Source organism: Oncorhynchus kisutch, linkage group LG26 (assembly GCF_002021735.2).
Source record: "Oncorhynchus kisutch isolate 150728-3 linkage group LG26, Okis_V2, whole genome shotgun sequence".
NCBI lineage: Eukaryota > Metazoa > Chordata > Actinopteri > Salmoniformes > Salmonidae > Oncorhynchus > Oncorhynchus kisutch.
Genome location: NC_034199.2, coordinates 52,018,075 through 52,040,926, shown reverse-complemented (window position 1 = coordinate 52,040,926; position 22,852 = coordinate 52,018,075).

The window sequence follows — 22,852 nt, the reverse complement described above, 5'->3', positions numbered from 1 at the left end:
GTCCTGTGGTGTCCCAGTTATGGTCACATGTTTTGGGAATGTCCTGTGGTGTCCCAGTTCTGGTCACATGTTTTGGGAATGTCCTTTGGTGTCCCAGTTATGGTCACATATTTTAGGAATGTCCTGTGGTGTCCCAGTTATGGTCACATGTTTGGGAATGTCCTGAGGTGTCCCAGTTCCGGTAACATGTTTTAGGAATGTCCTGTGGTGTCCTAGTTCTGGTAACATGTTTGGGAATGTCCTGTGGTGTCCCAGTTCTGGTCACATTTTGGGAATGTCCTGTGGTGTCCCAGTTATGGTCATATTGTGGGAATGTCCTGTGGGGTCCCAGTTCTGGTCCTGTTTTGGGAATGTCCTGTGGTGTCCCAGTTATGGTCACATGGTTTGGGAATGTCCTGTGGGGTCCCAGTTCCGGTCATGTTTTGGGTATGTCCTGTGGTGTCCCAGTTCTGGTCACATGTTTTAGGAATGTCCTGTGGTGTCCCAGTTCTGGTCACATTTTGAGAATGTCCTGTGGTGTCCCAGTTCTGGTCATGTTTTGGGAATGTCCTGTGGGTTCCAGTTCTGGTCATATTGTGGGAATGTCCTGTGGGGTCCCAGTTCTGGTCATGTTTTGGGAATGTCCTGTGGTGTCCCAGGTTATGGTCACATGGTTTTGGGAATGTCCTGTGGTGTCGCAGTTCTGGTCATATGTTTTGGGAATGTTCTGTGGTGTCCCAGTTCTGGTCACATGGTTTGTGAATGTCCTGTGATGTCACAGTTCTGGTCACATGTTTTGGGAATGTCCTGTGGTGTCCCAGTTCTGATCACATATTTTAGGAATGTCCTGTGGAGTCACATGTTTTGGGAATATCCTGTGGTGTCACAGTTCTGGTCACATGTTTTGGGAATATCCTGTGATGTCCCAGTCTGGTCACATGTTTTGGGAATGACCTGTGGTGGCCCAGTTCTGGTCACATGGTTAGTGAATGTCCTGTTGGTGTCACAGTTCTGGTCACAATGTTTTGGGAATGTCCTGTGGTGTCCCAGTTCTGGTCACATGTTTTGGGAATGTCCTTTGGTGTCCCAGTTATGGTCACATATTTTAGGAATGTCCTGTGGTGTCCCAGTTATGGTCACATGTTTTGGGGAATGTCCTGTGGTGTCCCAGTTCTGGTCACATGTTTTGTGAATGTCCTGTGGTGTCCCAGTTCTGATCACATATTTTAGGAATGTCATGTGCAGTCCCAGTTCTGGTCACATGTTTTGGGAATGTCCTGTGGTGTCCCAGTTCTGGTCACATATTTTAGGAATGTCCTGAGGTGTCCCAGTTCCGGTAACATGTTTTGGGAATGTCCTGTGGTGTCCCAGTTCTGGCCACATGTTTTGGGAATGTCCTGTGGGGTCCCAGTTCTGGTAACATGTTTTGGGAATGTCCTGTGGTGTCCCAGTTCTGGTCACATTTTGGGAATGTCCTGTGGTGTCCCAGTTATGGTCATATTGTGGGAATGTCCTGTGGGGTCCCAGTTCCGGTCATGTTGGGAATGTCCTGTGGTGTCCCAGTTCTGGTCACATGTTTTGGGAATGTCCTTTGGTGTCCCAGTTATGGTCACATATTTTAGGAATGTCCTGTGGTGTCCCAGTTATGGTCACATGTTTTGGGAATGTCCTGTGGTGTCCCAGTTCTGGTCACATTGTTTTGGGAATGTCCTTTGGTGTCCAGTTATGGTCACATATTTTTAGGAATGTCCTGTGGTGTCCCAGTTATGTCACATGTTTTGGGAATGTCCTGAGGTGTCCCAGTTCCGGTAACATGTTTTAGGAATGTCCTGTGGGTGTCCCAATTCTGGTAACTGTTTTGGGATGTCCTGTGGTGTCCCAGTTCTGGTCACATTTTGGGAATGTCCTGTGGTGTCCCAGTTATGGTCATATTGTGGGAATGTCCTGTGGGGTCCCAGTTCTGGTCCTGTTTTGGAATGTCCTGTGGTGTCCCCAGTTATGGTCACATGGTTTGGGAATTGTCCTGTGGGGTCCAGTTCCGGTCATGTTTTGGGTAATGTCCCTGTGGTGTCCCAGTTCTGGTCATGTTTTGGGAATGTCCTGTGGGGTTCCAGTTCTGGTCATATTTTGGGAATGTCCTGTGGGGTCCCAGTTCTGGTCATGTTTTGGGAATGTCCTGTGGTGTCCCAGTTATGGTCACATGTTTGGGAATGTCCTGTGGTGTCCCAGTTCTGGTCACATGTTTTGGGAATGTCCTGTGGTGTCCCAGTTCTGGTCACATGTTTTGGAAAATCCTGTGGTGTCCCAGTCTGGTCACATGTTTTGGGAATGTCCTGTGGTGTCCCAGTTCTGGTCACATGGTTTGTGAATGTCCTGTGGTGTCCCAGTTCTGGTCACATGTTTTGGGAATGTCCTGTGGTGTCCCAGTTCTGGTCACATTTTTAGGAATGTCCTGTGGAGTCACATGTTTTGGGAATGTCCTGTGGTGTCCCAGTCTGGTCACATGTTTTGGGAATGTCCTGTGGTGTCCCAGTTCTGGTCACATGTTTTGGGAATGTCCTGTGGTGTCCCAGTTCTGGTCACATGTTTTGGGAATGTCCTGTGGTGTCCCAGTCTGGTCACATGTTTTGGGAATGTCCTGTGGTGTCCCAGTTCTGGTCACATGTTTGTGAATGTCCTGTGGTGTCCCAGTTCTGGTCACATGTTTTGGGAATGTCCTGTGGTGTCCCAGTTCTGGTCACATGTTTTGGGAATGTCCTGTGGTGTCCCAGTTCTGGTCACATGTTTTGGGAATGTCCTGTGGTGTCCCAGTTCTGGTCACATGTTTTGGGAATGTCCTGTGGTGTCCCAGTTCTGGTCACATGTTTTGGGAATGTCCTGTGGTGTCCCAGTTATGGTCACATGTTTGGGAATGTCCTGTGGGGTCCCAGTTCTGGTCACATGTTTTGGGAATGTCCTGTGGTGTCCCAGTTCTGGTCACATGTTTTGGAATGTCCTGTGGTGTCCCAGTTCTGGTCACATGTTTTGGGAATGTCCTGTGGGGTCCCAGTTATGGTCACATGTTTTGGGAATGTCCTGTGGTGTCCCAGTTCTGGTCACATGTTTTGGGAATGTCCTGTGGTGTCCCAGTTCTGGTCACATGTTTTGGGAATGTCCTGTGGTGTCCCAGTTCTGGTCACATGTTTTGGGAATGTCCTGTGGTGTCCCAGTCTGGTCACATGTTTTGGGAATGTCCTGTGGTGTCCCAGTTCTGGTCACATGTTTGGGAATGTCCTGTGGTGTCCCAGTTCTGGTCACATGTTTTGGGAATGTCCTGTGGTGTCCCAGTTCTGGTCACATGTTTTGGAATGTCCTGTGGTGTCCCAGTTCTGGTCACATGTTTTGGGAATGTCCTGTGGTGTCCCAGTTCTGGTCACATGTTTTGGGAATGTCCTGTGGTGTCCCAGTTCTGGTCACATGTTTTGGGAATGTCCTGTGGTGTCCCAGTTCTGGTCACATGTTTTGGGAATGTCCTGTGGGGTCCCAGTTCTGGTCACATGTTTTGGGAATGTCCTGTGGTGTCCCAGTTCTGGTCACATTTTGGGAATGTCCTGTGGTGTCCCAGTTATGGTCATATTTTGGGAATGTCCTGTGGGTCCCAGTTCTGGTCATGTTGGGAATGTCCTGTGGTGTCCCAGTTCTGGTCACATGTTTTGGGAATGTCCTGTGGTGTCCCAGTTATGGTCACATGTTTTGGGAATGTCCTGTGGTGTCCCAGTTCTGGTCACATGTTTTGGGAATGTCCTGTGGTGTCCCAGTTCTGGTCACATGTTTTGGGAATGTCCTGTGGTGTCCCAGTTCTGGTCACATTTTAGGAATGTCCTGTGGTGTCCCAGTTATGGTCACATGTTTTGGGAATGTCCTGTGGTGTCCCAGTTCTGGTCACATGTTTTGGGAATGTCCTGTGGTGTCCCAGTTCTGGTCACATGTTTTGGGAATGTCCTGTGGTGTCCCAGTTCTGGTCACATTTTGGGAATGTCCTGTGGTGTCCCAGTTCTGGTCATATTTGGGAATGTCCTGTGGGGTCCCAGTTCTGGTCACATGTTTTGGGAATGTCCTGTGGTGTCCCAGTTCTGGTCACATGTTTTGGGAATGTCCTGTGGGGTCCCAGTTCTGGTCATGTTTTGGGAATGTCCTGTGGTGTCCCAGTTCTGGTCACATGTTTTGGGAATGTCCTGTGGTGTCCCAGTTCTGGTCACATTTTGGGAATGTCCTGTGGTGTCCCAGTTCTGGTCATGTTTTGGGAATGTCCTGTGGGGTCCCAGTTCTGGTCATATTGTGGGAATGTCCTGTGGGGTCCCAGTTCTGGTCATGTTTTGGGAATGTCCTGTGGTGTCCCAGTTATGGTCACATGTTTGGGAATGTCCTGTGGTGTCCCAGTTCTGGTCACATGTTTTGGGAATGTCCTGTGGTGTCCCAGTTCTGGTCACATGTTTGGGAAAATTCTGTGGTGTCCCAGTCTGGTCACATGTTTTGGGAATGTCCTGTGGTGTCCCAGTTCTGGTCACATGGTTTGGGAATGTCCTGTGGTGTCCCAGTTCTGGTCACATGTTTTGGGAATGTCCTGTGGTGTCCCAGTTCTGGTCACATGTTTTGGGAATGTCCTGTGGAGTCACATGTTTTGGGAATGTCCTGTGGTGTCCCAGTTCTGGTCACATGTTTTGGGAATGTCCTGTGGTGTCCCAGTTCTGGTCACATGTTTTGGGAATGTCCTGTGGTGTCCCAGTTCTGGTCACATGGTTTGGGAATGTCCTGTGGTGTCCCAGTTCTGGTCACATGTTTTGGGAATGTCCTGTGGTGTCCCAGTTCTGGTCACATGTTTTGGGAATGTCCTGTGGTGTCCCAGTTATGGTCACATTTTAGGAATGTCCTGTGGTGTCCCAGTTCTGGTCACATGTTTTGGGAATGTCCTGTGGTGTCCCAGTTCTGGTCACATGTTTTGGGAATGTCCTGTGGTGTCCCAGTTCTGGTCACATTTTGGGAATGTCCTGTGGTGTCCCAGTTCTGGTCACATGTTTTGGGAATGTCCTGTGGTGTCCCAGTTCTGGTCACATGTTTTAGGAATGTCCTGTGGTGTCCCAGTTCTGGTCACATGTTTTGGGAATGTCCTGTGGTGTCCCAGTTCTGGTCACATGTTTTGGGAATGTCCTGTGGGGTCCCAGTTCTGGTAACATGTTTTGGGAATGTCCTGTGGTGTCCCAGTTCTGGTCACATTTTGGGAATGTCCTGTGGTGTCCCAGTTATGGTCATATTGTGGGAATGTCCTGTGGGGTCCCAGTTCTGGTCATGTTGGGAATGTCCTGTGGTGTCCCAGTTCTGGTCACATGTTTTGGGAATGTCCTGTGGTGTCCCAGTTATGGTCACATATTTTAGGAATGTCCTGTGGTGTCCCAGTTATGGTCACATGTTTTGGGAATGTCCTGTGGTGTCCCAGTTCTGGTCACATGTTTTGGGAATGTCCTTTGGTGTCCCAGTTATGGTCACATATTTTAGGAATGTCCTGTGGTGTCCCAGTTATGGTCACATGTTTTGGGAATGTCCTGTGGTGTCCCAGTTCTGGTCACATGTTTTGGGAATGTCCTGTGGTGTCCCAGTTCTGGTCACATATTTTGGGAATGTCCTGTGGTGTCCCAGTTCTGGTCACATGTTTTGGGAATGTCCTGTGGTGTCCCAGTTCTGGTCACATGTTTTAGGAATGTCCTGTGGTGTCCCAGTTCTGGTCACATGTTTTGGGAATGTCCTGTGGTGTCCCAGTTCTGGTCACATGTTTTGGGAATGTCCTGTGGGGTCCCAGTTCTGGTAACATGTTTTGGGAATGTCCTGTGGTGTCCCAGTTCTGGTCACATTTTGGGAATGTCCTGTGGTGTCCCAGTTATGGTCATATTGTGGGAATGTCCTGTGGGTCCCAGTTCTGGTCATGTTGGGAATGTCCTGTGGTGTCCCAGTTCTGGTCACATGTTTTGGGAATGTCCTGTGGTGTCCCAGTTCTGGTCACATGTTTTGGGAATGTCCTGTGGTGTCCCAGTTATGGTCACATGTTTTGGGAATGTCCTGTGGTGTCCCAGTTCTGGTCACATGTTTTGGGAATGTCCTGTGGTGTCCCAGTTATGGTCACATATTTTGGGAATGTCCTGTGGTGTCCCAGTTATGGTCACATGTTTTGGGAATGTCCTGTGGTGTCCCAGTTCTGGTCACATGTTTTAGGAATGTCCTGTGGTGTCCCAGTTCTGGTCACATGTTTTGGGAATGTCCTGTGGTGTCCCAGTTCTGGTCACATTTTGGGAATGTCCTGTGGTGTCCCAGTTATGGTCATATTGTGGGAATGTCCTGTGGGGTCCCAGTTCTGGTCCATGTTTTGGGAATGTCCTGTGGTGTCCCAGTTATGGTCACATGTTTGGGAATGTCCTGTGGGGTCCCAGTTCTGGTCATGTTTTGGGAATGTCCTGTGGTGTCCCAGTTCTGGTCACATGTTTTAGGAATGTCCTGTGGTGTCCCAGTTCTGGTCACATTTTGGGAATGTCCTGTGGTGTCCCAGTTCTGGTCATGTTTTGGGAATGTCCTGTGGGTCCCAGTTCTGGTCATATTGTGGGAATGTCCTGTGGGGTCCCAGTTCTGGTCATGTTTTGGGAATGTCCTGTGGTGTCCCAGTTATGGTCACATGTTTTGGGAATGTCCTGTGGTGTCCCAGTTCTGGTCACATGTTTTGGGAATGTCCTGTGGTGTCCCAGTTCTGGTCACATGTTTTGGGAATGTCTGTGATGTCCCAGTCTGGTCACATGTTTGGGAATGTCCTGTGGTGTCCCAGTTCTGGTCACATGGTTTGGGAATGTCCTGTGGTGTCCCAGTTCTGGTCACATGTTTTGGGAATGTCCTGTGGTGTCCCAGTTCTGGTCACATATTTTAGGAATGTCCTGTGGAGTCACATGTTTTGGGAATATCCTGTGATGTCCCAGTCTGGTCACATGTTTTGGGAATGTCCTGTGGTGTCCCAGTTCTGGTCACATGTTTTGGGAATGTCCTGTGGTGTCCCAGTTCTGGTCACATGTTTTGGGAATGTCCTGTGATGTCCCAGTCTGGTCACATGTTTTGGGAATGTCCTGTGGTGTCCCAGTTCTGGTCACATGGTTTGGGAATGTCCTGTGGTGTCCCAGTTCTGGTCACATGTTTTGGGAATGTCCTGTGGTGTCCCAGTTCTGGTCACATGTTTGGGAATGTCCTGTGGTGTCCCAGTTCTGGTCACATGTTTTGGGAATGTCCTGTGGTGTCCCAGTTCTGGTCACATGTTTTGGGAATGTCCTGTGGTGTCCCAGTTCTGGTCACATGTTTTGGGAATGTCCTGTGGTGTCCCAGTTCTGGTCACATGTTTTGGGAATGTCCTGTGGTGTCCCAGTTCTGGTCACATGTTTTGGGAATGTCCTGTGGTGTCCCAGTTCTGGTCACATGTTTTGGGAATGTCCTGTGGTGTCCCAGTTCTGGTCACATGTTTTGGGAATGTCCTGTGGGGTCCCAGTTATGGTCACATGTTTTGGAATGTCCTGTGGTGTCCCAGTTCTGGTCACATGTTTTGGGAATGTCCTGTGGTGTCCCAGTTCTGGTCACATGTTTTGGGAATGTCCTGTGGGTCCCAGTTCTGGTCACATGTTTTGGGAATGTCCTGTGGTGTCCCAGTTCTGGTCACATTTTGGGAATGTCCTGTGGTGTCCCAGTTCTGGTCATATTTTGGGAATGTCCTGTGGGGTCCCAGTTCTGGTCATGTTTTGGGAATGTCCTGTGGTGTCCCAGTTCTGGTCACATGTTTTGGGAATGTCCTGTGGTGTCCCAGTTCTGGTCACATGTTTTGGGAATGTCCTGTGGTGTCCCAGTTCTGGTCACATGTTTTGGGAATGTCCTGTGGTGTCCCAGTTCTGGTCACATGTTTTGGGAATGTCCTGTGGTGTCCCAGTTATGGTCACATATTTTGGGAATGTCCTGTGGTGTCCCAGTTCTGGTCACATGTTTTGGGAATGTCCTGTGGTGTCCCAGTTCTGGTCACATGTTTTGGGAATGTCCTGTGGTGTCCCAGTTCTGGTCACATGTTTTGGGAATGTCCTGTGGTGTCCCAGTTCTGGTCACATGTTTTGGGAATGTCCTGTGGTGTCCCAGTTCTGGTCACATATTTTAGGAATGTCCTGTGGTGTCCCAGTTCTGGTCACATGTTTTGGGAATGTCCTGTGGTGTCCCAGTTCTGGTCACATGTTTTGGGAATGTCCTGTGGGGTCCCAGTTCTGGTCACATGTTTTGGGAATGTCCTGTGGTGTCCCAGTTCTGGTCACATTTTGGGAATGTCCTGTGGTGTCCCAGTTATGGTCATATTGTGGGAATGTCCTGTGGGGTCCCAGTTCTGGTCATGTTGGGAATGTCCTGTGGTGTCCCAGTTCTGGTCACATGTTTTGGGAATGTCCTGTGGTGTCCCAGTTCTGGTCACATTTTGGGAATGTCCTGTGGTGTCCCAGTTCTGGTCACATGTTTTGGGAATGTCCTGTGGTGTCCCAGTTCTGGTCACATGTTTTGGGAATGTCCTGTGGTGTCCCAGTTCTGGTCACATGTTTTGGGAATGTCCTGTGGTGTCCCAGTTCTGGTCACATGTTTTGGGAATGTCCTGTGGTGTCCCAGTTCTGGTCACATGTTTTGGGAATGTCCTGTGGTGTCCCAGTTCTGGTCACATGTTTTGGGAATGTCCTGTGGTGTCCCAGTTCTGGTCACATTTTGGGAATGTCCTGTGGTGTCCCAGTTCTGGTCATATTTGGGAATGTCCTGTGGGTCCCAGTTCTGGTCATGTTTTGGGAATGTCCTGTGGTGTCCCAGTTCTGGTCACATGTTTTGGAATGTCCTGTGGGTCCCAGTTCTGGTCACATGTTTTGGGAATGTCCTGTGGTGTCCCAGTTCTGGTCACATTTTGGGAATGTCCTGTGGTGTCCCAGTTATGGTCATATTTTGGGAATGTCCTGTGGTGTCCCAGTTCTGGTCATGTTTGGGAATGTCCTGTGGTGTCCCAGTTCTGGTCACATGTTTTGGGAATGTCCTGTGGTGTCCCAGTTCTGGTCACATGTTTTGGGAATGTCCTGTGGTGTCCCAGTTCTGGTCACATGTTTTGGGAATGTCCTGTGGTGTCCCAGTTCTGGTCACATGTTTTGGGAATGTCCTGTGGTGTCCCAGTTCTGGTCACATGTTTTGGGAATGTCCTGTGGTGTCCCAGTTCTGGTCACATGTTTTGGGAATGTCCTGTGGTGTCCCAGTTCTGGTCACATGTTTTGGGAATGTCCTGTGGTGTCCCAGTTCTGGTCACATGTTTTGGGAATGTCCTGTGGTGTCCCAGTTCTGGTCACATTTTGGGAATGTCCTGTGGTGTCCCAGTTATGGTCACATTTTGGGAATGTCCTGTGGGGTCCCAGTTCTGGTCACATGTTTTGGGAATGTCCTGTGGTGTCCCAGTTATGGTCACATGGTTTGGGAATGTCCTGTGGGTCCCAGTTCTGGTCATGTTTTGGGAATGTCCTGTGGTGTCCCAGTTCTGGTCACATGTTTTGGGAATGTCCTGTGGTGTCCCAGTTCTGGTCACATTTTGGGAATGTCCTGTGGTGTCCCAGTTCTGGTCACATGTTTTGGGAATGTCCTGTGGTGTCCCAGTTCTGGTCATGTTTTGGGAATGTCCTGTGGTGTCCCAGTTCTGGTCATGTTTTGGGAATGTCCTGTGGTGTCCCAGTTCTGGTCACATGTTTTGGGAATGTCCTGTGGTGTCCCAGTTCTGGTCACATGTTTTGGGAATGTCCTGTGGTGTCCCAGTTCTGGTCACATGTTTTGGAATGTCCTGTGGTGTCCCAGTTCTGGTCACATGTTTGGGAATGTCCTGTGGTGTCCCAGTTCTGGTCACATGTTTTGGGAATGTCCTGTGGTGTCCCAGTTCTGGTCACATGTTTTGGGAATGTCCTGTGGTGTCCCAGTTCTGGTCACATGTTTTGGGAATGTCCTGTGGGTCCCAGTCACATGTTTTGGGAATGTCCTGTGGTGTCCCAGTTCTGGTCACATGTTTTGGGAATGTCCTGTGGTGTCCCAGTTCTGGTCACATGTTTTGGGAATGTCCTGTGGTGTCCCAGTTCTGGTCACATGTTTTGGGAATGTCCTGTGGTGTCCCAGTTCTGGTCACATGTTTTGGGAATGTCCTGTGGTGTCCCAGTTCTGGTCACATGTTTTGGGAATGTCCTGTGGTGTCCCAGTTCTGGTCACATGTTTTGGGAATGTCCTGTGGTGTCCCAGTTCTGGTCACATGTTTTGGGAATGTCCTGTGGTGTCCCAGTTCTGGTCACATGTTTTGGGAATGTCCTGTGGTGTCCCAGTTCTGGTCACATGTTTTGGGAATGTCCTGTGGTGTCCCAGTTCTGGTCACATGTTTGGGAATGTCCTGTGGTGTCCCAGTTCTGGTCACATGTTTTGGGAATGTCCTGTGGTGTCCCAGTTCTGGTCACATGTTTTGGGAATGTCCTGTGGTGTCCCAGTTCTGGTCACATGTTTTGGGAATGTCCTGTGTGTCCCAGTTCTGGTCACATGTTTTGGGAATGTCCTGTGGTGTCCCAGTTCTGGTCACATGTTTTGGGAATGTCCTGTGGTGTCCCAGTTCTGGTCACATGTTTTGGGAATGTCCTGTGGTGTCCCAGTTCTGGTCACATGTTTTGGGAATGTCCTGTGGTGTCCCAGTTCTGGTCACATGTTTTGGGAATGTCCTGTGGTGTCCCAGTTCTGGTCACATTTTGGGAATGTCCTGTGGTGTCCCAGTTCTGGTCACATTGTTGGGAATGTCCTGTGGTGTCCCAGTTCTGGTCACATGTTTTGGGAATGTCCTGTGGTGTCCCAGTTCTGGTCACATGTTTTGGGAATGTCCTGTGGTGTCCCAGTTATGGTCACATATTTTAGGAATGTCCTGTGGTGTCCCAGTTATGGTCACATGTTTTGGGAATGTCCTGTGGTGTCCCAGTTCTGGTCACATGTTTTGGGAATGTCCTGTGGTGTCCCAGTTCTGGTCACATATTTTAGGAATGTCCTGTGGTGTCCCAGTTCTGGTCACATGTTTTGGGAATGTCCTGTGGGGTCCCAGTTCTGGTCACATGTTTTGGAATGTCCTGTGGTGTCCCAGTTCTGGTCACATGTTTTGGGAATGTCCTGTGGTGTCCCAGTTCTGGTCACATGTTTTGGGAATGTCCTGTGGTGTCCCAGTTCTGGTCACATGTTTTGGGAATGTCCTGTGGTGTCCCAGTTCTGGTCACATTTTGGGAATGTCCTGTGGTGTCCCAGTTCTGGTCACATTTTGGGAATGTCCTGTGGGGTCCCAGTTCTGGTCATGTTTTGGGAATGTCCTGTGGTGTCCCAGTTCTGGTCACATGTTTTGGGAATGTCCTGTGGTGTCCCAGTTCTGGTCACATTTTGGGAATGTCCTGTGGTGTCCCAGTTCTGGTCACATGTTTTGGGAATGTCCTGTGGTGTCCCAGTTCTGGTCACATGTTTTGGGAATGTCCTTTGGTGTCCCAGTTATGGTCACATATTTTAGGAATGTCCTGTGGTGTCCCAGTTATGGTCACATGTTTTGGGAATGTCCTGTGGTGTCCCAGTTCTGGTCACATGTTTTGGGAATGTCCTGTGGTGTCCCAGTTCTGGTCACATATTTTAGGAATGTCCTGTGGTGTCCCAGTTCTGGTCACATGTTTTGGGAATGTCCTGTGGTGTCCCAGTTCTGGTCACATGTTTTAGGAATGTCCTGTGGTGTCCCAGTTCTGGTAACATGTTTTGGGAATGTCCTGTGGTGTCCCAGTTCTGGTCACATGTTTTGGGAATGTCCTGTGGGGTCCCAGTTCTGGTAACATGTTTTGGGAATGTCCTGTGGTGTCCCAGTTCTGGTCACATTTTGGGAATGTCCTGTGGTGTCCCAGTTATGGTCATATTGTGGGAATGTCCTGTGGGGTCCCAGTTCCGGTCATGTTGGGAATGTCCTGTGGTGTCCCAGTTCTGGTCACATGTTTTGGGAATGTCCTTTGGTGTCCCAGTTCTGGTCACATATTTTAGGAATGTCCTGTGGTGTCCCAGTTATGGTCACATGTTTTGGGAATGTCCTGTGGTGTCCCAGTTCTGGTCACATGTTTTGGGAATGTCCTTTGGTGTCCCAGTTATGGTCACATATTTTAGGAATGTCCTGTGGTGTCCCAGTTATGGTCACATGTTTTGGGAATGTCCTGTGGTGTCCCAGTTCTGGTCACATGTTTTAGGAATGTCCTGTGGTGTCCCAGTTCTGGTCACATGTTTTGGGAATGTCCTGTGGTGTCCCAGTTCTGGTCACATTTTGGGAATGTCCTGTGGTGTCCCAGTTATGGTCATATTGTGGGAATGTCCTGTGGGGTCCCAGTTCTGGTCCTGTTTTGGGAATGTCCTGTGGTGTCCCAGTTATGGTCACATGTTTGGGAATGTCCTGTGGGGTCCCAGTTCTGGTCATGTTTTGGGAATGTCCTGTGGTGTCCCAGTTCTGGTCACATGTTTTGGGAATGTCCTGTGGTGTCCCAGTTCTGGTCACATTTTGGGAATGTCCTGTGGTGTCCCAGTTCTGGTCATGTTTTGGGAATGTCCTGTGGGGTTCCAGTTCTGGTCATATTGTGGGAATGTCCTGTGGGTCCCAGTTCTGGTCATGTTTTGGGAATGTCCTGTGGTGTCCCAGTTATGGTCACATGGTTTGGGAATGTCCTGTGGTGTCCCAGTTCTGGTCACATGTTTTGGGAATGTCCTGTGGTGTCCCAGTTCTGGTCACATGTTTTGGTAAAATTCTGTGATGTCCCAGTCTGGTCACATGTTTTGGGAATGTCCTGTGGTGTCCCAGTTCTGGTCACATGGTTTGTGAATGTCCTGTGGTGTCCCAGTTCTGGTCACATGTTTTGGGAATGTCCTGTGGTGTCCCAGTTCTGGTCACATATTTTAGGAATGTCCTGTGGAGTCACATGTTTTGGGAATGTCCTGTGGTGTCCCAGTCTGGTCACATGTTTTGGGAATGTCCTGTGGTGTCGCAGTTCTGGTCACATGTTTTGGGAATGTCCTGTGGTGTCCCAGTTCTGGTCACATGTTTTGGTAAAATTCTGTGATGTCCCAGTCTGGTCACATGTTTTGGGAATGTCCTGTGGTGTCCCAGTTCTGGTCACATGGTTTGGGAATGTCCTGTGGTGTCCCAGTTCTGGTCACATGTTTTGGGAATGTCCTGTGGTGTCCCAGTTCTGGTCACATGTTTTAGGAATGTCCTGTGGTGTCCCAGTTCTGGTCACATGTTTTGGGAATGTCCTGTGGTGTCCCAGTCTGGTCACATGTTTTGGGAATGTCCTGTGGTGTCCCAGTTCTGGTCACATGTTTTGGGAATGTCCTGTGGTGTCCCAGTTCTGGTCACATGTTTTGGGAATGTCCTGTGGTGTCCCAGTTCTGGTCACATGTTTTGGGAATGTCCTGTGGTGTCCCAGTTCTGGTCACATGTTTTGGAATGTCCTGTGGTGTCCCAGTTCTGGTCACATGTTTTGGGAATGTCCTGTGGGGTCCCAGTTATGGTCACATGTTTTGGGAATGTCCTGTGGTGTCCCAGTTCTGGTCACATGTTTTGGGAATGTCCTGTGGTGTCCCAGTTCTGGTCACATGTTTTGGGAATGTCCTGTGGTGTCCCAGTTCTGGTCACATGTTTTGGGAATGTCCTGTGGTGTCCCAGTTCTGGTCACATGTTTTGGGAATGTCCTGTGGTGTCCCAGTTCTGGTCACATGTTTTGGGAATGTCCTGTGGTGTCCCAGTTCTGGTCACATGTTTTGGGAATGTCCTGTGGTGTCCCAGTTCTGGTCACATGTTTTGGAATGTCCTGTGGTGTCCCAGTTCTGGTCACATGGTTTGGGAATGTCCTGTGGTGTCCCAGTTCTGGTCACATGTTTTGGGAATGTCCTGTGGTGTCCCAGTTCTGGTCACATGTTTTGGGAATGTCCTGTGGTGTCCCAGTTCTGGTCACATGTTTTGGGAATGTCCTGTGGTGTCCCAGTTCTGGTCACATGTTTTGGGAATGTCCTGTGGGGTCCCAGTTCTGGTCACATGTTTTGGGAATGTCCTGTGGTGTCCCAGTTCTGGTCACATGTTTTGGGAATGTCCTGTGGTGTCCCAGTTCTGGTCACATGTTTTGGGAATGTCCTGTGGTGTCCCAGTTCTGGTCACATGTTTTGGGAATGTCCTGTGGTGTCCCAGTTCTGGTCACATGTTTTGGGAATGTCCTGTGGTGTCCCAGTTCTGGTCACATGTTTTGGGAATGTCCTGTGGTGTCCCAGTTCTGGTCACATGTTTTGGGAATGTCCTGTGGTGTCCCAGTTCTGGTCACATGTTTTGGGAATGTCCTGTGGTGTCCCAGTTCTGGTCACATGTTTTGGGAATGTCCTGTGGTGTCCCAGTTCTGGTCACATGTTTTGGGAATGTCCTGTGGTGTCCCAGTTCTGGTCACATGTTTTGGGAATGTCCTGTGGTGTCCCAGTTCTGGTCACATGTTTTGGGAATGTCCTGTGGTGTCCCAGTTCTGGTCACATGTTTTGGGAATGTCCTGTGGTGTCCCAGTTCTGGTCACATGTTTTGGGAATGTCCTGTGGTGTCCCAGTTCTGGTCACATGTTTTGGGAATGTCCTGTGGTGTCCCAGTTCTGGTCACATGTTTTGGGAATGTCCTGTGGTGTCCCAGTTCTGGTCACATGTTTTGGGAATGTCCTGTGGTGTCCCAGTTCTGGTCACATGTTTTGGGAATGTCCTGTGGTGTCCCAGTTCTGGTCACATTTTGGGAATGTCCTGTGGTGTCCCAGTTCTGGTCATATTTTGGGAATGTCCTGTGGTGTCCCAGTTCTGGTCACATGTTTTGGGAATGTCCTGTGGTGTCCCAGTTCTGGTCACATGTTTTGGGAATGTCCTGTGGTGTCCCAGTTCTGGTCACATGTTTTGGGAATGTCCTGTGGTGTCCCAGTTCTGGTCACATGTTTTGGGAATGTCCTGTGGTGTCCCAGTTCTGGTCACATGTTTTGGGAATGTCCTGTGGTGTCCCAGTTCTGGTCATGTTTTGGGAATGTCCTGTGGGTCCCAGTTCTGGTCACATTTTGGGAATGTCCTGTGGTGTCCCAGTTCTGGTCATGTTTTGGGAATGTCCTGTGGTGTCCCAGTTCTGGTCACATGTTTTGGGAATGTCCTGTGGTGTCCCAGTTCTGGTCACATGTTTTGGGAATGTCCTGTGGTGTCCCAGTTCTGGTCACATGTTTTGGGAATGTCCTGTGGTGTCCCAGTTCTGGTCACATGTTTTGGGAATGTCCTGTGGTGTCCCAGTTCTGGTCACATGTTTTGGGAATGTCCTGTGGTGTCCCAGTTCTGGTCACATGTTTTGGGAATGTCCTGTGGTGTCCCAGTTCTGGTCACATGTTTTGGGAATGTCCTGTGGTGTCCCAGTTCTGGTCACATGTTTTGGGAATGTCCTGTGGTGTCCCAGTTCTGGTCACATGTTTTGGGAATGTCCTGTGGTGTCCCAGTTCTGGTCACATGTTTTGGGAATGTCCTGTGGTGTCCCAGTTCTGGTCACATGTTTTGGAATGTCCTGTGGTGTCCCAGTTCTGGTCACATGTTTTGGGAATGTCCTGTGGTGTCCCAGTTCTGGTCACATGTTTTGAATGTCCTGTGGTGTCCCAGTTCTGGTCACATGTTTTGGGAATGTCCTGTGGTGTCCCAGTTCTGGTCACATGTTTTGGGAATGTCCTGTGGTGTCCCAGTTCTGGTCACATGTTTTGGAATGTCCTGTGGTGTCCCAGTTCTGGTCACATGTTTTGGGAATGTCCTGTGGTGTCCCAGTTCTGGTCACATGTTTTGGGAATGTCCTGTGGTGTCCCAGTTCTGGTCACATGTTTTGGGAATGTCCTGTGGTGTCCCAGTTCTGGTCACATGTTTTGGGAATGTCCTGTGGTGTCCCAGTTCTGGTCACATGTTTTGGGAATGTCCTGTGGTGTCCCAGTTCTGGTCACATGTTTTGGGAATGTCCTGTGGTGTCCCAGTTCTGGTCACATGTTTTGGGAATGTCCTGTGGTGTCCCAGTTCTGGTCACATGTTTTGGGAATGTCCTGTGGTGTCCCAGTTCTGGTCACATGTTTTGGGAATGTCCTGTGGTGTCCCAGTTCTGGTCACATGTTTTGGGAATGTCCTGTGGTGTCCCAGTTCTGGTCACATGTTTTGGGAATGTCCTGTGGTGTCCCAGTTCTGGTCACATGTTTTGGGAATGTCCTGTGGTGTCCCAGTTCTGGTCACATGTTTTGGGAATGTCCTGTGGTGTCCCAGTTCTGGTCACATGTTTTGGGAATGTCCTGTGGTGTCCCAGTTCTGGTCACATGTTTTGGGAATGTCCTGTGGTGTCCCAGTTCTGGTCACATGTTTTGGGAATGTCCTGTGGTGTCCCAGTTCTGGTCACATGTTTTGGGAATGTCCTGTGGTGTCCCAGTTCTGGTCACATGTTTTGGGAATGTCCTGTGGTGTCCCAGTTCTGGTCACATGTTTTGGGAATGTCCTGTGGTGTCCCAGTTCTGGTCACATGTTTTGGGAATGTCCTGTGGTGTCCCAGTTCTGGTCACATGTTTTGGGAATGTCCTGTGGTGTCCCAGTTCTGGTCACATGTTTTGGGAATGTCCTGTGGTGTCCCAGTTCTGGTCACATGTTTTGGGAATGTCCTGTGGTGTCCCAGTTCTGGTCACATGTTTTGGGAATGTCCTGTGGTGTCCCAGTTCTGGTCACATGTTTTGGGAATGTCCTGTGGTGTCCCAGTTCTGGTCACATGTTTTGGGAATGTCCTGTGGTGTCCCAGTTCTGGTCACATGTTTTGGGAATGTCCTGTGGTGTCCCAGTTCTGGTCACATGTTTTGGGAATGTCCTGTGGGGTCCCAGTTCTGGTCACATGTTTTGGGAATGTCCTGTGGTGTCCCAGTTCTGGTCACATTTTGGGAATGTCCTGTGGTGTCCCAGTTATGGTCATATTTTGGGAATGTCCTGTGGGTCCCAGTTCTGGTCATGTTGGGAATGTCCTGTGGTGTCCCAGTTCTGGTCACATGTTTTGGGAATGTCCTGTGGTGTCCCAGTTCTGGTCACATGTTTTGGGAATGTCCTGTGGTGTCCCAGTTCTGGTCACATGTTTTGGGAATGTCCTGTGGTGTCCCAGTTCTGGTCACATGTTTTGGGAATGTCCTGTGGTGTCCCAGTTCTGGTCACATGTTTTGGAATGTCCTGTGGTGTCCCAGTTCTGGTCACATGTTTTGGGAATGTCCTGTGGTGTCCCAGTTCTGGTCACATGTTTTGGAATGTCCTGTGGTGTCCCAGTTCTGGTCACATGTTTTGGGAATGTCCTGTGGTGTCCCAGTTCTGGTCACATTTTGGGAATGTCCTGTGGTGTCCCAGTTATGGTCACATATTTGGGAATGTCCTGTGGGGTCCCAGTTCTGGTCACATGTTTTGGGAATGTCCTGTGGTGTCCCAGTTATGGTCACATGGTTTGGGAATGTCCTGTGGGGTCCCAGTTCTGGTCATGTTTTGGGAATGTCCTGTGGTGTCCCAGTTCTGGTCACATGTTTTGGGAATGTCCTGTGGTGTCCCAGTTCTGGTCACATTTTGGGAATGTCCTGTGGTGTCCCAGTTCTGGTCATGTTTTGGGAATGTCCTGTGGTGTTCCAGTTCTGGTCACATTTTGGGAATGTCCTGTGGGGTCCCAGTTCTGGTCATGTTTTGGGAATGTCCTGTGGTGTCCCAGTTCTGGTCACATGGTTTGGGAATGTCCTGTGGTGTCCCAGTTCTGGTCACATGTTTTGGGAATGTCCTGTGGTGTCCCAGTTCTGGTCACATGTTTTGGAAATTCTGTGGTGTCCCAGTCTGGTCACATGTTTTGGGAATGTCCTGTGGTGTCCCAGTTCTGGTCACATGTTTGGGAATGTCCTGTGGTGTCCCAGTTCTGGTCACATGTTTTGGGAATGTCCTGTGGTGTCCCAGTTCTGGTCACATGTTTTGGGAATGTCCTGTGGTGTCCCAGTTCTGGTCACATGTTTTGGGAATGTCCTGTGGTGTCCCAGTCTGGTCACATGTTTTGGGAATGTCCTGTGGTGTCCCAGTTCTGGTCACATGTTTTGGGAATGTCCTGTGGTGTCCCAGTTCTGGTCACATGTTTTGGGAATGTTCTGTGGTGTCCCAGTCTGGTCACATGTTTTGGGAATGTCCTGTGGTGTCCCAGTTCTGGTCACATGTTTTGTGAATGTCCTGTGGTGTCCCAGTTCTGGTCACATGTTTTGGGAATGTCCTGTGGTGTCCCAGTTCTGGTCACATGTTTTGGGAATGTCCTGTGGTGTCCCAGTTCTGGTCACATGTTTTGGGAATGTCCTGTGGTGTCCCAGTTCTGGTCACATGTTTTGGGAATGTCCTGTGGTGTCCCAGTTCTGGTCACATGTTTTGGGAATGTCCTGTGGTGTCCCAGTTCTGGTCACATGTTTGGGAATGTCCTGTGGTGTCCCAGTTCTGGTCACATGTTTTGGGAATGTCCTGTGGTGTCCCAGTTCTGGTCACATGTTTTGGGAATGTCCTGTGGTGTCCCAGTTCTGGTCACATGTTTTGGGAATGTCCTGTGGTGTCCCAGTCTGGTCACATGTTTTGGGAATGTCCTGTGGTGTCCCAGTTCTGGTCACATGTTTTGGGAATGTCCTGTGGTGTCCCAGTTCTGGTCACATGTTTTGGGAATGTCCTGTGGGTCCCAGTTCTGGTCACATGTTTTGGGAATGTCCTGTGGTGTCCCAGTTCTGGTCACATGTTTTGGAATGTCCTGTGGTGTCCCAGTTCTGGTCACATGTTTTGGGAATGTCCTGTGGGTCCCAGTTCTGGTCACATGTTTTGGGAATGTCCTGTGGTGTCCCAGTTCTGGTCACATGTTTTGGGAATGTCCTGTGGGGTCCCAGTTCTGGTCACATGTTTTGGGAATGTCCTGTTGTGTCCCAGTTCTGGTCACATTTTGGGAATGTCCTGTGGTGTCCCAGTTATGGTCATATTTTGGGAATGTCCTGTGGTGTCCCAGTTCTGGTCATGTTTTGGGAATGTCCTGTGGTGTCCCAGTTCTGGTCACATGTTTTGGGAATGTCCTGTGGGGTCCCAGTTCTGGTCACATGTTTTGGGAATGTCCTGTGGTGTCCCAGTTCTGGTCACATGTTTTGGGAATGTCCTGTGGTGTCCCAGTCTGGTCACATGTTTTGGGAATGTCCTGTGGTGTCCCAGTTCTGGTCACATGTTTTGGGAATGTCCTGTGGTGTCCCAGTTCTGGTCACATGTTTTGGGAATGTCCTGTGGGTCCCAGTTCTGGTCATGTTTTGGGAATGTCCTGTGGTGTCCCAGTTCTGGTCACATGTTTTGGGAATGTCCTGTGGTGTCCCAGTTCTGGTCACATGTTTTGGGAATGTCCTGTGGGTCCCAGTTCTGGTCACATGTTTTGGGAATGTCCTGTTGTGTTCTGGTCACATGTTTTGGGAATGTCCTGTGGTGTCCCAGTCTGGTCACATGTTTTGGGAATGTCCTGTGGGGTCCCAGTTCTGGTCACATGTTTTGGGAATGTCCTGTGGTGTCCCAGTTCTGGTCACATGTTTTGGGAATGTCCTGTGGTGTCCTAGTTCTGGTCACATGTTTTGGGAATGTCCTGTGGTGTCCCAGTCTGGTCACATGTTTTGGGAATGTCCTGTGGTGTCCCAGTTTTGGTCACATGTTTTGGAATGTCCTGTGGTGTCCCAGTTCTGGTCACATGTTTTGGGAATGTCCTGTGGGGTCCCAGTTCTGGTCACATGTTTTGGGAATGTCCTGTTGTGTTCTGGTCACATGTTTTGGGAATGTCCTGTGGTGTCCCAGTCTGGTCACATGTTTTGGGAATGTCCTGTGGTGTCCCAGTTCTGGTCACATGTTTTGGGAATGTCCTGTGGTGTCCCAGTTCTGGTCACATGTTTGGGAATGTCCTGTGGTGTCCCAGTTCTGGTCACATGTTTTGGGAATGTCCTGTGGTGTCCCAGTTTTGGTCACATGTTTTGGGAATGTCCTGTGGTGTCCCAGTTCTGGTCACATTTTGGGAATGTCCTGTGGTGTCCCAGTTCTGGTCATGTTTTGGGAATGTCCTGTGGGTTCCAGTTCTGGTCATGTTTTGGGAATGTCCTGTGGTGTCCCAGTTCTGGTCACATGTTTTAGGAATGTCCTGTGGTGTCCCAGTTCTGGTCACATGTTTTGGGAATGTCCTGTGGGTCCCAGTTCTGGTCACATTTTTGGTCATGTCCTGTTGTGTTCTGGTCACATGTTTTGGGAATGTCCTGTGATGTCCCAGTCTGGTCACATGTTTTGGGAATGTCCTGTGGTGTCCCAGTTCTGGTCACATGGTTTGTGAATGTCCTGTGGTGTCACAGTTCTGGTCACATGTTTTGGGAATGTCCTGTGGTGTCCCAGTTCTGGTCACATGTTTTGGGAATGTCCTGTGGTGTCCCAGTTCTGGTCACATGTTTTGGGAATGTCCTGTGGTGTCCCAGTTCTGGTCACATGTTTTGGGAATGTCCTGTGGGGTCCCAGTTCTGGTCACATGTTTTGGGAATGTCCTGAGGTGTTCTGGTCACATGTTTTGGGAATGTCCTGTGGTGTCCCAGTTCTGGTCACATGTTTTGGGAATGTCCTGTGGGGTCCCAGTTCTGGTCACATGTTTTGGGCATGTCCTGTTGTGTTCTGGTCACATGTGTTGGGAATACCCTGTGATGTCCCAGTCTGGTCACATGTTTTGGGAATGTCCTGCGGTGTCCCAGTTCTGGTAAAATGTTTTGGGAATGTCCTGTGGTGTCCCAGTTCTGGTCACAGGTTTTGGGAATGTCCTGTGGTGTCCCAGTTCTGGCCACATGTTTTGGGAATGTCCTGTGGGGTCCCAGTTCTGGTAACATGTTTTGGGAATGTCCTGTTGTGTCCCAGTTCTGGTCACATTTTGGGAATGTCCTGTGTTGTCCCAGTTATGGTCATATTGTGGGAATGTCCTGTGGTGTCCCAGTTCTGGTCATGTTTTGGGAATGTCCTGTGGTGTCCCAGTTATGGTCACATGGTTTGGGAATGTCCTGTGGGGTCCCAGTTCTGGTCATGTTTTGGGTATGTCCTGTGGTGTCCCAGTTATGGTCACATGTTTTGGGAATGTCCTGTGGTGTCCCAGTTCTGGTCACATGTTTTGGGAATGTCCTGTGGGGTCCCAGTTCTGGTAACATGTTTTGGGAATGTCCTGTTGTGTCCCAGTTCTGGTCACATTTTGGGAATGTCCTGTGTTGTCCCAGTTATGGTCATATTGTGGGAATGTCCTGTGGTGTCCCAGTTCTGGTCATGTTTTGGGAATGTCCTGTGGTGTCCCAGTTCTGGTCACATTTTGGGAATGTCCTGTGGGTCCCGTTCTGGTCACATGTTTTGGGAATGTCCTGTGGGTCCCAGTTCTGGTCACATGTTTTGGGAATGTCCTGTGGTGTCCCAGTTCTGGTCACATGTTTTGGGAATGTCCTGTGGTGTCCCAGTTCTGGTCACATGTTTTGGGAATGTCCTGTGGTGTCCCAGTTCTGGTCACATGTTTTAGGAATGTCCTGTGGTGTCCCAGTTCTGGTCACATTTTGGGAATTTCCTGTGGTGTCCCAGTTCTGGTCATGTTTTGGGAATGTCCTGTGGGGTTCCAGTTCTGGTCATGTCTTGGGAATGTCCTGTGGTGTCCCAGTTCTGGTCACATATTTTAGGAATGTCCTGTGGTGTCCCAGTTCTGGTCACATGTTTTGGGAATGTCCTGTGGGGTCCCAGTTCTGGTCACATGTTTTGGGCATGTCCTGTTGTGTTCTGGTCACATGTGTTGGGAATATCCTGTGATGTCCCAGTCTGGTCACATGTTTTGGTAAAATTCTGTGATGTCCCAGTCTGGTCACATGTTTTGGGAATGTCCTGTGGTGTCCCAGTTCTGGTCACATGGTTTGTGAATGTCCTGTGGTGTCCCAGTTCTGGTCACATGTTTTGGGAATGTCCTGTGGTGTCCCAGTTCTGGTCACATGTTTTGGGAATGTCCTGTGGGGTCCCAGTTCTGGTCACATGTTTTGGGAATGTCCTGAGGTGTTCTGGTCACATGTTTTGGGAATGTCCTGTGGTGTCCCAGTTCTGGTCACATGGTTTGTGAATGTCCTGTGGTGTCCCAGTTCTGGTCACATGTTTTGGGAATGTCCTGTGGTGGCCCAGTTTTGGTCACATGTTTTAGGAATGTCCTGTGGTGTCCCAGTTCTGGTCACATTTTGGGAATGTCCTGTGGTGTCCCAGTTATGGTCATGTTTTGGGAATGTCCTGTGGGGTTCCAGTTCTGGTCATGTCTTGGGAATGTCCTGTGGTGTCCCAGTCTGGTCACATGTTTTGGGAATGTCCTGTGGTGTCGCAGTTCTAGTCACATGTTTTGGGAATGTCCTGTGGTGTCCCAGTTCTGGTCACATGTTTTGGGAATGTCCTGTGGTGTCCCAGTCTGGTCACATGTTTTGGGAATGTCCTGTGGTGTCCCAGTTCTGGTCACATGGTTTGTGAATGTCCTGTGGTGTCCCAGTTCTGGTCACATGTTTTGGGAATGTCCTGTGGTGTCCCAGTTCTGGTCACATGTTTTGGGAATGTCCTGTGGTGTCGCAGTTCTGGTCACATGTTTTGGGAATGTCCTGTGGTGTCCCAGTTCTGGTCACATGTTTTGGGAATGTCCTGTGGG